Source organism: Lithobates pipiens, unplaced genomic scaffold (assembly GCF_037356315.1).
Source record: "Lithobates pipiens isolate NorthernLeopardFrog02 unplaced genomic scaffold, aLitPip1_a1.2 Scaffold_22, whole genome shotgun sequence".
Lineage (NCBI taxonomy): Eukaryota > Metazoa > Chordata > Amphibia > Anura > Ranidae > Lithobates > Lithobates pipiens.
In genome coordinates, this window is record NW_027507784.1 from 77,868,505 (window position 1) to 77,885,369 (window position 16,865).

The window sequence follows — 16,865 nt, forward strand, 5'->3', positions numbered from 1 at the left end:
TGATGATGATGATGATGATGAAAGACTAATCTGGCTGTCCCTGTAGCATACACCGTCCTTTCCCTTTCTCTAAACTAACAAAAGACACTCAGGCTGCTGCAAGAATCAGCAGCACAGCAAACCTATCAACACCTAACACCTATACCAGTCCTGAAAAGAACTTTTGTGTACCAAATAGCTAGTGGTTTATCTCTCCCTACTCCACACAGGAACCTGTCCCTATCGTAACAGAAGAAAGAATGTAAAATGGCCACCGGATCGGGTGTATTTATAGGTTAGGGGGAATGTCCAAGTGTCCATGTGCTGTCATGTCTCAATTGGCTGTCCTGTATCACATGATAAACGTGTCACCAAAGGTTAAAGTTCTTGTATACATTAAACACGTAAGTCCGCCGCGGCGAACGACGGAAAAAGGCGTTCGAACGTGCGGACCGCGAATGTCGGAAATTCGCCGCGAAACGACCGCCGGGCGAAACGTTCGTCCATCACTAGTTACTATTAGTTCCACAAAGATTCTTTTCAGGACTGGTATCAGTGGTATGGTAATAGGCTTGTACACGTATAATATTCTTTCTTCCAAATATAGAAAGAATATTATACTTGACTGCTGCCCTTCTGCTGCATTCTGCTAATCATTCACAACCCACTTGTTCCACAAAGCTCCTTATAAGGACTGGTAACTTGGTCTGTCTAGGGTGCTACAGTACATAGGGTTGAGTGAGGTACAGTCTGCTATTCTATAAGGACTGGTATAGGTCCACAATACATAGGGTTGAGGTGCACTACTGCTGACCGCTGCCCTATACTGCAGCAGTCCTTCATCGGTATAGGGACTGACGTACAGTCTGCTAATCACTCACACACAACCTACTTGTTCCACAAAAGTCCTTATAAGGACTGGTAACTTGGTCTGTCTAGGGTGCTACAGTACATAGGGTTGAGTGAGGTACAGTCTGCCATTTTATAAGGACTGGTATAGGTGCACAATACATAGGGTTGAGGTGCACTACTGCTGACCGCCAGTGGCGGCTGGTGAAGTTTTAAGATGGGGGGGCGCTAGACCACGCCCACCCTTTTGACCCATCCCACTTCTCATAAGCCCCACCCATTATAGAATCCACCAACTCCGTCCCCTGTAGTACATCATATACAAGGCTCTACATTATACACAGGGCTCTATACTTCATATACCAGGCTCTACATTATAGACAGGGCTCTGTACATCATATACCAGGCTCTACATTATACACCAGGTTCTAATGACACATCAATATGTCTGACAGCCCAGCCACACTCCTCGTTCACCAGAGAAAAAAAAACAGGAAACACAAAAAAGGTGCTCGGGAAACAGCAATAGGCAGAGGTCACCGCAGACTATGAAGTACAAGAAAGCCTAATAAATTAAAACAAATACAGTCATCACATTTAGTGACTGCAATAATGCAATATCTTACATGTTTGCCTTTGGTGGTAGAATCAGAGGGATGGTGATGATCAGAGACAGAGGGATGGAGGTGGGGTGGGGAGTTGGATCAGTGGTGGGTGGGATGGGATCAGGGACAGAGGGGTGGTGGGATGGATCAGGGACAGGGGGATGGTGGGTGGGATGGATCATGGACAGAGGTATGGGTGGGTGGGATGGATCAGGGACAGAGGGATGGGTGGATGGATCAGGGACAGAAGGATGGTGCGATGGATCAGGGACAGAGGGATGGGTGGGTGGGATGGATCAGGGACAGAGGGATGGATGGGTGGGATGGATCGGGGACAGAGGGATGGATGGGTGGGATGGATCAGGGATCAGGGACAGAGAGCTGGTGGGTGGGATGAATCAGGGACAGAGGGATGGTGGGTGGGTGGGATGGATCAGGGACAGAGAGCTGGTGGGTGGGATGAATCAGGGACAGAGGGATGGTGGGTGGGATGGATCAGGGATCAGGGACAGAGAGCTGGTGGGTGGGATGAATCAGGGACAGAGGGATGGATCAGGGATCAGGTACAGAGAGCTGGTGGGTGGGATGAATCAGGGACAGAGGGATGGTGGGTGGGTGGGATGGATCAGGGACAGAGAGCTGGTGGGTGGGGTGAATCAGGGACAGAGGGATGGTGGGTGGGTGGGTGGGATGGATCAGGGATCAGGGACAGAGAGCTGGTGGGTGGGATGAATCAGGGACAGAGGGATGGTGGGTGGGTGGCATGGATCAGGGACAGAGAGATGGTGGGTGGGATGAATCAGGGACAGAGGGATGGGTGGGTGGGGGGAGGCTTCATATGGGCTGTGTGTTTCACAAGAGCCTCCACTGACACTGCCAAACCGAGACACAGCAACACCAGTGGAGATAATAGAAGCATTGTGACGATCAGCACTTGATAAACACACAGCCCGTGTGAAACCTCCCCCTCCATCCATCCTGTAGAAATAAGGAGACCAGCCTTGTGTGATCGTCAGTGATTCTAATATCTCCACTGGTGTTGCTGTGCCTCGTTTGGCTGTCAGTGGAATCATTCAGCTCTGCCCCCCTCCTGTGGATTTCCAGCATCTACCTTGTTGTTGTTTCATAGCGGCAAGTGCAGGAGTTCACTCATCCGCTCCTCTGCTCCTCCGCTCGGCGCACTGGTCTGACACAGGGGAAAACCGGAAGTGACAGACTAACTAGTCTGTCACTCAAAGCACATAGCATAGTAAACCTATGGGCGCCGGGCGGATGCAGATCGGCACTTTTCATTGCGCCACAAGGCGGGTTAAAACCCGCAAATGAAGCGCCGTGTCTGCAATCTTGTGATTGCGTTGACGTGGCGCTTCACATAGTGCACTGTGTCCAGCGCTGCACTGTGTCCGGCGCTCGTACACAGTGCACTTAAGGACTTTTTTTCAATTTTTTTTTTTAAAGGGCCATTTGAAAAAAAAAAATTTTTTTTTCTATTTTTTTTGTGACTGCCTGGAGGGGGGGGGGGGGGGGCGGCGCCCGGGCGCCCCCTATGGGCGGGCCGCCACTGCTGACCGCTGCCCTATACTGCAGCAGTCCTTCATCGGTATAGGGACTGAGAGTTTTGTCACAGGGTCATTTAAAAAATGACAGACAGAGGAAGAGGCAGGCCCTTCCGCAGGGGTGGTAGGGGTAGGGCAGGAGCAACAGGCTTGAGCCAAAGTGGGAAGTTGCAGAAGGTGCGTTCAATTACTTTAAAGGACGCACTAGACTTGGTTGAGTGGCTCGCTCAGCCTTACTCTTCTGCATCCTCCTCATCCTCTCGATCTGCACCCTCTTCTTCACTCTCTGCTATGTGCACCCCCAAAGACACTATCACCAACAACACCACCACCACCACCACATACCTTCCGCTTGAGTCACAGGAATTATTTTCCGATCCATATCAAGACATTTCTGATGTGCAGCCACTCTTGGTATTGGATCAGGAAGAGGAGGCAGCAACAACTGCTACTCAGCAGTCTGACGACAGTATCCAGATCAGCCCAAGGAGGAGGTTGGTCCCCGGTGTTGCTGCCTACTCCGAGATCTGTACTTATAGCGGTGGGGAAGGTGACATTGATGATGACGTGTCTAGTGATGTCACGTGGGTGCCCACAAGAGAGGAAGAGGAGGGGAGTTCAGAGGGAGATATGGACCAGCAGATAGGGAGGTGAAGCAGGAATAACTTACATTGCACAGGAGGGACAAAGCAGACTGCAAATGTATCAGGAGCGAGTCATCGACCATGTACGGTCACATCTGGCGCTCCCAGGACACCGGCACATGGCTCCGCAGTGTGGGCTTTTTTTAACGTGTCCGCTGCTGACAATGGCGTTGCCATCTGCAATCTTTGCAGTCAACGCATTAGTCGCGGTAAGCCCAACACTCACCTAGGGACGACCGCCTTAAGAAGGCACATGAGCAGCCATCACCGAGCCGAGTGGGAGCAATGGAACACACAAAGCCACACTGCAGGCTCTCACCGTCCAGCCTCGTCTTCTATTTCTCCTTCTCCTCTCTCCTCACAATTGTCCTCCACTCCACCTTCCATCACGCCAAGCTCACGTTTTTCTGCAAAAAGGCAGGCTTCCGTGGGCCTAATGTTCGACCGTAAAAAAATGATGACGCCGGATAACCCTCTTGCCCAACGGTTGATGGCTGGCTTGTCAGAACTCATAGCCCGCCAACTACTGCCATATAAACTGGTGGACTCGGAGGCCTTTCGCAAATTTGTGGCCATTGGAACACCACAATGGAAGGTCCCAGGAAGGAAGTATTTGTCAGAGAAGGGCATCCCAGAGCTATATGGCCATGTTCAGTGGCAAGTGAATGTATCTCTGTCGGTGCCAAGATACATCTGACCACAGACACGTGGTCTAGCAAACACGGGCAGGGAAGGTATATCACTTTTACTGCCCACTGGGTGAACCTTCTGACGGCCGTCAAGCATGTAACCCGTGGCACCCGTGTAGATTTGGTTTTACCGCCATGGATTGCATGCAGGCCTGACTCTTCTTCTTCTCCTCCTCCTCCTCCTCCTCCTACTCCATCCTCCTCCCTCTCCTCCTCAGCTGACTCCTCCTTTTCCGCTGCTAGCGTCTCTTCCGCTGCGCCGCCCAAGCTCCCCAGAACCTATTCGACATGCCAGGTGAGATGTTGCCATGCCGTGCTGCGTCTGTTGTGCCTGGAAGCCAAGAGCCACACTGGCCCGACACTCCTTTCAGCTTTGCGTTCAAAGGCAGATCAGTGGCTAACACCGCTCAATTTGACAGTTGGTAAAGTGGTGTGTGACAACGGTGCCAATCTGCTTAGCGCATTGAAACAGGGCAAAATCACGCACGTGCCATGCATGGCACACGTCTTAAACTTGGTCGTGCAGCGATTCCTTGTCAAATACCATGGGGTCCAGGACATCTTGTGGCAGGCAAGGAAAATCTCGGCCCATTTCAGAAGATCTTACACGGCCATGGCTCGCCTTGCTGACATTCAGCGGCGACACAATCTGCCGGTCAGACGTCTTATTTGCGATTGCCCGACGCAATGGAACTCAACCTTCTATATGCTTGATAGGCTGCTCCAGCAGAAACGTGCAGTTAACGTCTACCTGCATGAACTCTGCGGCAAAACCGGTTCTGGGGAGCTGTTTTTTTTTTCACCGCGCCAGTGGCTGCTCATGCGCGACACATGCAGACTTCTGCGCCCATTTGAGGAGATCACCAAACTGGTCAGTCGCAGCCATGGCGCCATCAGTGACATGGTACCTTATGCCTTCTTTATGGAGCGTGCATTGCGTTGTGTCATTGATCAAGCTGTGGAGGAGCAGGAGCGGGAAGATGGGGAAGTCGCAATGCTGGATGAATTCCCAGGGGGGGGGGCTACTCTATCTGAGACAAGTGAACAACAGGAGTCTGAAGAGGAGTCAGAGGAGGATGGTGCCGGGGCGGATGAGGAGGAGCAAGAAGAGCATGCTTTAAACCTTTCTGGGATCCCTGTTGTGCGTGGATGGGGAGAGGAGAATGAAGAGGACGACATTATCCTGGATGATGAGCAGGAGCCAGGCCACCACACCACTTCCACTTTAGTGCAAATGGGGGCCTTCATGCTCCAGTGTTTTAATAGGGACCCCCGTATAAAAAGCATAAGGGTCAAGGACCAGTACTGGGTGGCAACGTACTTAGACCCCCGGTACAAACACAAAATGGCGGAAATGTTACCGCCGTCACAGAGGGCTGTCAGAATGCAGCACTTCCAGGCCTTGCTTTGAGAAATGCTGCATTCTGCTTTTGCGTGCACTGGCAGAGGAGCAATTCCCACTCCCAGAGAAGGAGTTGCGGGTACCAATCCAACAGCGCCTGCAAGAAGAGGCCGGTTTGAAGATGTGTTGGTGACTTCGGATATGAGGTCATTCTTTCAGCCGACCCATCGACAGGTGTCATCCGGATCCAGCATCAGGGAACGCCTAGACCGTCAGGTATCCGACTACATCGGGTTAACGGCCGATGTGGACGCTCTGAGGAGTGATGCTTGCCCAATAGGGATGAGCTTCGTGTTCGAGTCGAACATTGGCTGTTCGGGCGTTCGGCGAAATCCGAACTCTTGGTCCGTTCGCGTCAAAATTCGTGTGGCGCGCGCGGACCACAATGCTCTGCGGTGGCGCAGTGCATTGCTGGCTCGTGATTGGCCAAGCATGCACTGTGACCCCGCATGCTTGGCCAATCGCAGCGCCAGCAGCGAGGAGAGCCATGATTGGCCACAGGCATCCTGCCTGTGGCCAATCATAGCTCAGGCTATGTAGTGCACGCCCCACACTATATAAGGCCGCCTTTGAGGCGGCCTCGTGTAGTGTGTTGGCATCTGAAGCAGTGGGTGTTCTGTGTACCTTCAACACAGTTACACACCAATCGTTTTTGGCTGATTTCCTATCTTGCTCTTGTGTAGTGGTTATTGTCTGTGCCCTGACCGCAGTATACACCACTATATTCACCTCACCTATATAGCTAGTGATCTAGCTTTAATAATAGAGCTTGCAGTCAGTAGTGTTAGGAGATAGTGCGTGCTGTCTGCGTGCTCTGTACCCAGTACATACCGCTATAATCCACCTACATAGCTGTTCTCTATTTGAGCCCAATTGCCATCTGCAGGAGTTATTGGAAGTTGTGTGTGCCTCCAGCACAGCACAGTATACATCTGTATATACCCCTTTAACTCTGCTGTTTTCTGGTTATTGTCTGCGTGCCCTGACCGCAGTATACACTGTGATATTCACCTCACCTATATAGCTAGTGGTCCATCTTTAATAATAGAGCTTGCAGTCAGTAGTGTTAGGAGATAGTGCGTGCTGTCTGCGTGCTCTGTACCCAGTAAATACCGCTATAATCCACCTACATAGCTGTTCTCTATTTGGGCCCAATTGCCATCTGCAGGAGTTATTGGAAGTTGTGTGTGCTTCCAGCACAGCACAGTATACATCTGTATATACCCCTTTATCTCTGCTGTTCTATAAAAAAGGCATCTGCAGGAGTTAGTGGGTGTTGTGTGCCTCCAGCACAATATAAACTACCCAACTACTGTTTTACCCAACTCCCTTCAGGCCATTACCATGTCTGGAAGGCCAGCAAGGAGAGGCAGACAGGCGCGAGCCGATAAAAGAGGGCAAGCAGGCTCTGTGTCTAGAGACAACAGTGCTGGTCGTGGACGCGGTGCATTGTCATCAGCACGTGGCCATGGGACATGCCTGTCCTTCTTTTCTGCAGCTGGACATGTTGAACCGCAACATGCCAACGACTTGGTAGAGTGGATGACCAAGCCCTCTTCATCCTCCTCATCCTCTCTCACCCAGTCTCAGGGTAGTAGCAAAGCAGCTGCCAACACATCGTCTTCCCTCCTCTCAATGTCATCATCAGTGACTCCTTCCCTAGACCCACCACGTCCTCCTGAGGAGTCTCCTGAACTCTTTGAGCACAGTGTTGGGTACATGCTCCAGGAGGATGCCCAGTGTTTGGTGGGCTCTGATGATGACACTCAGCTAGAGGAAGGCAGTAGCGTGAGCGCAGAGAGAGGGGATGCTCAAGGAGGACAGCAATCTGGCAGTCATGTTTCACAAGCTGCAGCATACTGCCAGGTTTGCTACAGCAATGAAGAGGGAGGGGATGATGAGGGCACTGACTCCACGTGGGTGCCTGGAAGGAGGGAGGAGGAGGAGGAGGAGGAGGCACATGTCCAACGAGGCAGGATGCCCTCCGGGGGCCAGCTTAGGGGCAGCACACCGACTGAATCACACCGCAGAGCTCCGCCTGCGCAGAGCGCTTCCTCTGCGCGTTATTCTAAAAGTTCTTTGGTGTGGGCCTTTTTTGAGACGATTGCATCAGATCGCACCGCTGCTATTTGCAACATATGTCTCAAGCGTATCTCACGTGGCCAAAACATCAGCCGCTTGGGCACCACATGCTTGACCAGACATATGTTGACCTGCCATGCAGCTCGTTGGCAAGCGTACCTCAAAGACCCACACCAAAGAACAAAGCGGACCTCTCCTTGCTCCTCATCAGCTGGCATCTCCAACCCCACTAGAACTTCAGTCCTCTCTGAAACCTGCTCTGAGAGGAATGAAGGTGTAGAATTAGGTGTGTCACAGCCAAGTGCTTCCGGGAACTCTGCTAGTGGTACATCCACATCCGATTATAGCAGGCAAATGTCCCTGCCCCAGCTGCTGGACCGGCGGAAGAAGTTTACTCCCAGCCATCCACATGCCCAGCGGTTGAATGCTAGCTTGGCTAAATTGCTAGCACTTCAACTGCTGCCTTTTCAGTTGGTAGACTCGGCCCCCTTCCGTGAGTTTGTACAATGTGCGGTTCCTCAGTGGCAGGTCCCCAAACGCCACTTTTTCTCACGGAAGGCGATTCCGGCTCTCTACCGGCATGTGGAAGGCAATGTCCTTGCCTCACTGGACAGGGCGGTCAGTGGTAAGGTGCATATTACCGCTGACTCATGGTCCAGCAGGCATGGACAGGGACGTTACCTGTCTTTCACGGCCCATTTGGTCACTCTTCTGGCTGCTGGGAAGGATGCAGGACAAGGTGCAGTAGTGTTGGAGGTTGTTCCGCCACCACGCCTCCAAAATGCTACTGTTGGTTGTGACACACCTCTCTCCTCCACCCCCTCCTCTTCTTCTTCCTCCATGGCCTCTTCCAGTGCTCTGTCCTCAGAACCAGCGGTGCTCCGTAGGCGTTCCAGGGGCTACGCAAGTACGCAGGCAAAACAATGCCATGCCGTGCTTGCGCTGGTTTGTTTGGGGGACAGGAGCCACACTGGGGCGGATGTTTTGTCAGCTCTGCAGGGGCAGGCCGAGAGGTGTTTGACGCCACGCCAGCTTAAGCCAGGAATGGTGGTTTGCGACAATGGCACCAACCTCCTCTCCGCCCTCCGACAGGGACAACTGACCCATGTGCCCTGTGTAGCTCACGTCCTTAACCTGGTGGTGCAGCGGTTCTTGGGCAGGTACCCCGGCTTACATGATGTCCTGAAGCAGGCCAGGAAAGTCTGTGTGCATTTCCGCCGATCATTTAATGCCTGTGCTTGGCTGGCTGAGCTCCAAAAGGAGTTGAACCTGCCCAAGAACCGCCTTATATGTGACATGCCCACCAGATGGAACTCAACATTGGCCATGCTGCAGCGGCTGCACACGCAGCAGAGGGCCATCAATGAGTACCTGTGCGACTACGGCACCAGGACAGGGTCAGGGGAGCTCGGTTTTTTCTCACCACGCCAGTGGGGCATGATCAGGGATGCATGCACTGTCCTGTCACCGTTTGAGGAGGCCACAAGGATGGTGAGCAGTGACAGTGCATGCATCAGTGACACTGTACCTCTTGTCCACCTCTTGGAGCATACGCTGCGTGGAATAATGGACAGGGCACTTGAGGCAGAACAGAGGCAGGAAGAGGAGGACTTTCTTGCCTCTCAAGGCCCCCTTTATCCAGACAGTGTTCCTGCTGTGCCACCCATCACACAGGAAGAGGGTGAGGAGGAGGAAGAGGAGGAGGAGGATGATTGTGTCAGCATGGAGGTGGAGGCTGGCACTCAGCATCAGCAGCAGCAGTCTTATAGGGATGATTTACAGTCCCAAGAAACAGGTGGACTTGTACGTGGCTGGGAGGAGGTAGCTGCGGATCATGTTGTCCTTAGTGACCCAGAGGACTCCGGACCGAATGCCTCAGCTAACCTACGCTGCATGGCCTCCCTGATCCTGCAAAGCCTGCGGAAGGATCCTCGTATTCTTCGGATCAAGGAGAGGGAACATTACTGGCTGGCCACTCTCCTTGATCCACGGTACAAGGGTAAGGTTGCCGACCTTATCTTGCCATCGCAGAGGGAGCAGAGGATGAGACATCTCCGGGAGGCCTTGCAGAAAGCTCTGTGCAACGCGTTCCCAGAGACTGGGAGGTCACAAACTCCTGGTCCTGGACAACGTGTTGCTGAGGCATCAGTCAGAAGGAGCGGTGGAGAAGGTGGCCGTCTGACTGATGCTTTCAGACAATTTTTTAGTCCGCAGCCCCAAGGTATGATTGGTTCCAGCACCCATCGCCAGCGTCTAATTTACATGGTGCAGGAATACCTAGGGGTAAGGTCAGACTTGGACACCTTTCCCACCGAAAATCCTCTGGCTTACTGGGTCTTGAGGATGGATCACTGGCCAGAGCTTGCACAGTATGCAATTGAGCTACTGGCCTGTCCTGCATCCAGCGTTCTTTCGGAATGCACCTTCAGTGCTGCTGGTGGCTTTGTTACCGATCACAGGGTGCGCCTGTCCACCGAATCAGTTGATCGACTGACCTTCATCAAGATGAATCAGTCTTGGATCACCCACAGCTACCAAGCACCTGAAGCTGATGTAACCGACTAATTTTTTTTTAAATACCACATCCCTTCAAGACTGCCTATGCTGATGCTGAGTGACTGTCCTGTTATGTTGATTGTCTATCCTCTTCCTCCTCCGCTGATATGTTGGAAGAACATTTTTGGTTCTGGGTGATGCCAGCAGCCCAATTTTTCTGCCCCTGTTTAACAGGGGCGTTTAATTACAATTTTTGATGCAATGCTTTGCAGCAGGGCTAATTCCTGCAATAAAACTAGAGTATATGGCAGAGGTTGGAGTGTGGTGGCACCAGCACCAGTGCCTAAGGCCCAATTTTTCTGCCCCTGTTTAACAGGGGCGTTTAATTACAATTTTTGATGCAATGCTTTGCAGCAGGGCTAATTCCTGCAATAAAACTAGAGTATATGGCAGAGGTTGGAGTGTGGTGGCACCAGCATCAGTGCCTAAGGCCCAATTTTTCTGCCCCTGTTTAACAGGGGCGTTTAAGTACAATTTTTGATGCAATGCTTTGCAGCAGGGCTAATTCCTGCAATAAAACTAGAGTATATGGGAGAGGTTGCAGTGTCGCAACACCAGTGCCAGCGGCCCAATTTTTCTGCCCCTGTTTAACAGGGACATGTAATTACAATTCTTGATATAATATTTCACAGGAAGGCCCGCTCCTGTGCCCACCCAGAGTAATTGTGAGGACTTAGTGTTGTGGCACCAGCACCACAACCACCAAAGGTCAATTTTTCTACCACTGTTCAACAATGGCATGTAATTACAATTCTTGATATAATCGTTCACAGCAGAGTGCTCCAGCGCCCACCAAGAGTAACTTTGAGGGCTTACAATGTTGTGGTAAAACCAACACCTTGTTCCGCCATTTCTGCAGAGCATATAGGGCAGGCCCCTACTTTCAAACATCCAATTTACAAACATCTCCTACTTGCAAACGGAAGGAGACAACAGCAAGTGAGATGAAAAAAGATGGACGACAAAACAAATTATACAGGGGTGATAACCCTTCCCTATGTTTTCCAAAAAGCTTAAAAATAGTTTTTTTGACTGGAGCTACACTTTAAAAATGTACAAGTTGAAAATTACAAACAAATTCAACTTAACACAACAAACCTACACAGTCCCTGTCTTGTTTGCACCGCCTGTATACTGCTGTTCTGAGTATATAGGGCCTGGGGGGCCACACGCATTTCCTTTTTTTAATATGGGTACGGGGTTCCCCTTAATATGCGTACAAGACCCAAATAGGCTGGTAATGGGCAGGGAGGGCTACCCATGCCATTTTTCTGAATGATTTTCAACCATATTGCAGGAACCAGATATAAGATTAAAACCGCAAGCAGTTTTAAATGGTGTTATTTCCGTTTAATGTCATTTTGTGCAGGGACTGTTCTAAACACGGGAAACACGTGGCACTTCACAGGCATACTACAGACACCCCCCAGGCACCATATTTAAAGGAATATTTCACTTTTTTTTTTTCACTTTAATCGTCATTAAAATCAGTGCTCCCGCAAAAACGGCCATTTTTAAAAACATTTTAGGCATTGACCCATGTCCCCTGGGGCAGGAGCCAGGTCCCCAAACCCTTTTTAGGACAGTATCTTGCATATTAGCCGTTAAAATTAGCACTTTCCATTTCGAACGTTCGAGTCCCATAGACTTCAATGGGGTTCTAACGTTCGTAACGAACGTGGGGTCCGTTCGAAAGTTCTGGTGCGAACCGAACCGGGGGGTGTTCGGCTCATCCCTATTGCCCAATTTTCAATCGAACTGTTGGCTTGCCCCTCATCCAGTGTCCTGTCCGAAAGGACGTTCAGCGCAGCAGGGGGGATCGTGACCGATAAGCGTACTCGCCTAGCTCACGACAGTGTTAACTACCTCACATTTCTAAAAATGAATGAGACATGGATCTCAGAGGAATTCAACACATGTGACCAGTAGACCATGTATATGTCTATAAACAATTTTTTTAATCGAGCTCAGAGACCTTCTTTCTTCATTTGGCTCACTTCCTTGTCCAAAAAAAGCACACCGTACTATATGCCCGTACCCTCCTCTTTGAAGAGGTTGAGTGGTGTCATATTTCTACTGGGGCCGCTTATTATGAGGGGCTCCCACCATCCCTGTGCTGTGCCGACATCCTCCTGGGGCTGTACCTCTGCTGTGCATATTATGAGGGGCTCCCACCATCCCTGTGCTGTGCTGACTTCCTCCTGGGGCTGTACCTCTGCTGTGCATATTTTGAGGTGCTCCCACCATCCCTGTGCTATGCTCATTATGAGGGGCTCCCACCATCCCTGTGCTGTGCTGACTTACTCCTGGGGCTGCTTATTATGAGGGGCTCCCACCATCCATGTGCTATGCCGACATCCTCATGGGGCTGCTTATTATGAGGGGCTCCCACCATCCCTGTGCTATGCTCATTATAAGGGCCTCCCACCATCCCTGTGCTATGCTCATTATGAGGGGCTCCCACCATCCCTGTGCTATGCTGACTTCCTCCTGGGGCTGCTTACGGTGCAGGTGTCAGTGCTGTATATCACGCTGCTGATGTCAGTGCTCTCTATCACGGTGCTGCTGTCAGTGCTGTATATCACGGTGCTGGTGTGAGTGCTTTATGTCACGCTGCTGATGTCAGTGCTCTCCATCACGGTGCTGTTGTCAGATGACTCTATCACGGTGCAGGTGTCATTGCTGTATGTCACGCTGCTGATGTCAGTGCTCTCTATCACAGTGCTGCTGTCAGTGCTGTATATCACGGTGCTGGTGTGAGTGCTTTATGTCACGCTGCTGATGTCAGTGCTCTCTATCACGGTGCTGCTGTCAGTGCTGTATATCAAGGTGCTGGTGTGAGTGCTTTATGTCACGGTGCTGTTGTCAGATGACTCTATCACGGTGCAGGTGTCATTGCCATAGGTCACGCTGCTGATGTCAGTGCTCTCTATCACGGTGCTGCTGTCAGATGACTCTATCACGGTACAGGTGTCATTGCTGCATGTCACGCTGCTGGTGATCATCTCCTGCACCCTCTTTGCATACCCTGGTCCCTGACCTTCCCTCTCCTCCATTGCCTTCATGCGCTCCACAGTCCTGAATTGTCACAACAATTTCCCATATAAAAAAAGAATGCTTGTAGTTGTCGATCCCAGATTCACCTCATACATGTGTTATGTCATTGGCCATGTGGTGGGACTATGTTTGTACAGCTATTAATTATTTTGTGGCTGCAAATTTGACCTGTAGGTTTGCGAAGTTCGCCTCCCATTGAAGCCAATGGGGCCCGCGAACTATCGGCCGCGTTCGCGAAACGTCCCGTCGGAAGTTCGTCCATCACTAGTGCAGAAGCAGGTTGGAGCAGATCAGCTGGTCTGGAGGCAGGTTGGGTTACTTAGCAGGCGGGGGCGTTGCTATGTCTACAAAAAATCTGGGGCTAGAACCCAAAGCACCGAAGTAAAGAAAGTCATACGCATGGGAGGAGGAGGAGGAGGGGTGTGTGTGTGTGTGTGTGTGTGTGTGTGTGTGTGTGTGTGTGTGGTACCGGAGGCGATGCAGAGGCTGCGGCCATGGTACAGGAGAAGCAGAGAGAGGCTGCGGCCATGGTACAGGAGAAGCAGAGAGAGGCTGCGGCCATGGTACAGGAGAAGCAGAGAGAGGCTGCGGCCATGGTACAGGAGAAGCAGAGAGAGGCTGCGGCCATGGTACAGGAGAAGCAGAGAGAGGCTGCGGCCATGGTACTGGAGAAGCAGAGAGAGGCTGCGGCCATGGTACTGGAGAAGCAGAGAGAGGCTGCGGCCATGGTACTGGAGAAGCAGAGAGAGGCTGCGGCCATGGTACTGGAGAAGCAGAGAGAGGCTGCGGCCATGGTACAGGAGAAGCAGAGAGAGGCTGCGGCCATGGTACAGGAGAAGCAGAGAGAGGCTGCGGCCATGGTACTGGAGAAGCAGAGAGAGGCTGCGGCCATGGTACTGGAGAAGCAGAGAGAGGCTGCGGCCATGGTACTGGAGAAGCAGAGAGAGGCTGCGGCCATGGTACTGGAGAAGCAGAGAGAGGCTGCGGCCATGGTACTGGAGAAGCAGAGAGAGGCTGCGGCCATGGTACAGGAGAAGCAGAGAGAGGCTGCGGCCATGGTACTGGAGAAGCAGAGAGAGGCTGCGGCCATGGTACTGGAGAAGCAGAGAGAGGCTGCGGCCATGGTACTGGAGAAGCAGAGAGAGGCTGCGGCCATGGTACTGGAGAAGCAGAGAGAGGCTGCGGCCATGGTACTGGAGAAGCAGAGAGAGGCTGCGGCCATGGTACTGGAGAAGCAGAGAGAGGCTGCGGCCATGGTACTGGAGAAGCAGAGAGAGGCTGCGGCCATGGTACTGGAGAAGCAGAGAGAGGCTGCGGCCATGGTACTGGAGAAGCAGAGAGAGGCTGCGGCCATGGTACTGGAGAAGCAGAGAGAGGCTGCGGCCATGGTACTGGAGAAGCAGAGAGAGGCTGCAGGTATGGTACAGGAGATGCAGAGGCTGCAAGCATGGTACAGACCACCTCCCTCCATCAGTACAGACTTATATTCGGGAAATACTAACAACTGCGAAAGGGGGGCCGGTGTTCTTTCCCAAAAAACTGCCAGGAAAAAAAAAAAAGAAAAAGACACAGACCCAATGCAGCACCAATCAAGCCTGCCCGCATATGACCATCATTGGCCTCTATAGCCGTAAGAGCCCCTTAATGTGGCACCTACTGAGACAGGCCGTCCAGGTACAACTACACCAAAAGATTTGCATAGATCTCCCCTTTTGGGGAAGCACAGCGCCTCCACTGGCAACTGATAAGAACTGATCCTACACTTAATCTTAGAGGCTTCCAACCAGTAATAGACCACAGGCAATCCACAAAGTACACGGCCCTCTGGGTGTCACTGCTTCAGTTCTGCCCCCCCCCCCGCTGAGGCCCCTTTTCACCATTCATAGCTGTGCGACTTCAAGTAGTGCTGACTTTAAAGTAGTCCCTGTACTACTTTGGTCTGACTTTAATGCGAGTTGAGGTCCTAGACCTAAAGTTTACACTGCCATTCCCTGAAATTGCGACAAAATTGCGGCATAAGTGCGCAACTTTTAAATCGCAGCACTGTGAAAGGGGTCTAAAGCCCGCTGTCGACTGTTATCATAGAGCTGGTCCAGGCTCTGCAGGGATAATGACCAGTGATTCAGGTGGCAATAAAACAGAGTAAAATGCCTGTTTTTTTGCCCCCTTACTGCAAATGTAAATGAGCCCTTACATTGATTTATATATATTATATCTCATCAAACAACAAAAAAAAAAACCCTTTACGGTAACATGAGGAGGGAGAGGGGAAAGTTCACTTAAATTGAGATTTATTGTTAAGGCTCATTCACACTAGTGGTTAGGGGGGCTGTAAAACCCTATAGCTGAGCCACATATTTACCACCCGCAACTGCCACCCTTTTAGCTGCATAGGCAGCAGCTGGGAAGTGTATACATGCTGTGGTCTTGATGTTTTTTGTCCATGGCAGGAATCTTTGGCTTTAGGCAGGTGCTACCACCCACTGAACACAACCCATTCAAGTGAATAGGGTTGCTCTGCAATTTACACAGTTGTGTTGTACTAGTGTGGGGTTCAAGGAAATAAAGCAGGCGGGTGGTGGTGACACAACACCTTCTCAGCACCTGCCTAACGTTCTCTAAAGAGCAATCTAAAAGGTTGATTGCTCTTCAGAGGGCAAAACTAGTGTTAATGAGCCGTAAGGGTTATAGATGGAGCTAGAAGAGACAGGAAAGAGACAGAACACACAGAGCTCATGGATTATTTTCTCCCTATCACAGAAGTCTCTGTAATAAACATGATTTTTGCTGATATAGATTAACATCTGTGTCTTTGTTCGGTCTGTGTGTTCGTTCTTCTGATGGCGAGGATCTAACAGCCTGGTAATTGCAACATAAATAACTTGTTATGTTTTCCTCTTGTCCTGTCTCCCTATGGAGAACACCGCCGCCTGCACTAAACCACAAACCTATCACTGTCCAGGCTGCTGCACAACTTGCTTCTCCCCTCCATGAAGTATACATTTAAAAAAAAAAAAAAAACACGACTCACATGAGAGTTAGAAAGCCGAGGGGTTTGGCATCTTCTTCTGGCGCTGCCTGAAACCAAAGCAAGGCGGTGTCCTGAGACAAAATAGGCAACCCACAATAGGCAACAAATCAAACCACGTCACTTCCGCTTTCTTTAAAGAGGAAGCAAACCCAGTGTTTACTTCCTCTGTTTCCCTCCAAAGGTAAAGCATAATGGACTACAATGCATCGCATAGTAGTCCATTATGTGTCACTTACCTGACACAGGAGCCAGCGAAGTCACCGCTGTCCCCTCTTCCACGGAACGTCCATCTTCGTTCCGGGTATCGTGGCTCCAGCTCTGCGACTGGCTGGAGCCGAACTGATGTCACTCCTGCGCATGCGAGCCGCCACTAACAGCATATTGCCGTTAGCAGCGGCATGCTCAGTGCTCCTAC

The 16,865-nt window shown here is 51.2% G+C and overlaps 1 protein-coding gene across 1 annotated transcript in view; it reads right to left on the reverse strand.

The window, feature by feature from the left end:
- Nucleotides 1-16,541, reverse strand: part of LOC143923842 (histamine N-methyltransferase-like) — a 63,680-nt gene extending 47,139 nt beyond the window's left edge. The window contains exon 1 of the mRNA XM_077447761.1: nucleotides 16,451-16,541. The gene's annotated coding sequence lies outside the window, so the exon portion shown is untranslated. The remainder of the gene's footprint in view (nucleotides 1-16,450) is intronic.
- Between the last annotated feature and the right edge of the window lie 324 nt (nucleotides 16,542-16,865).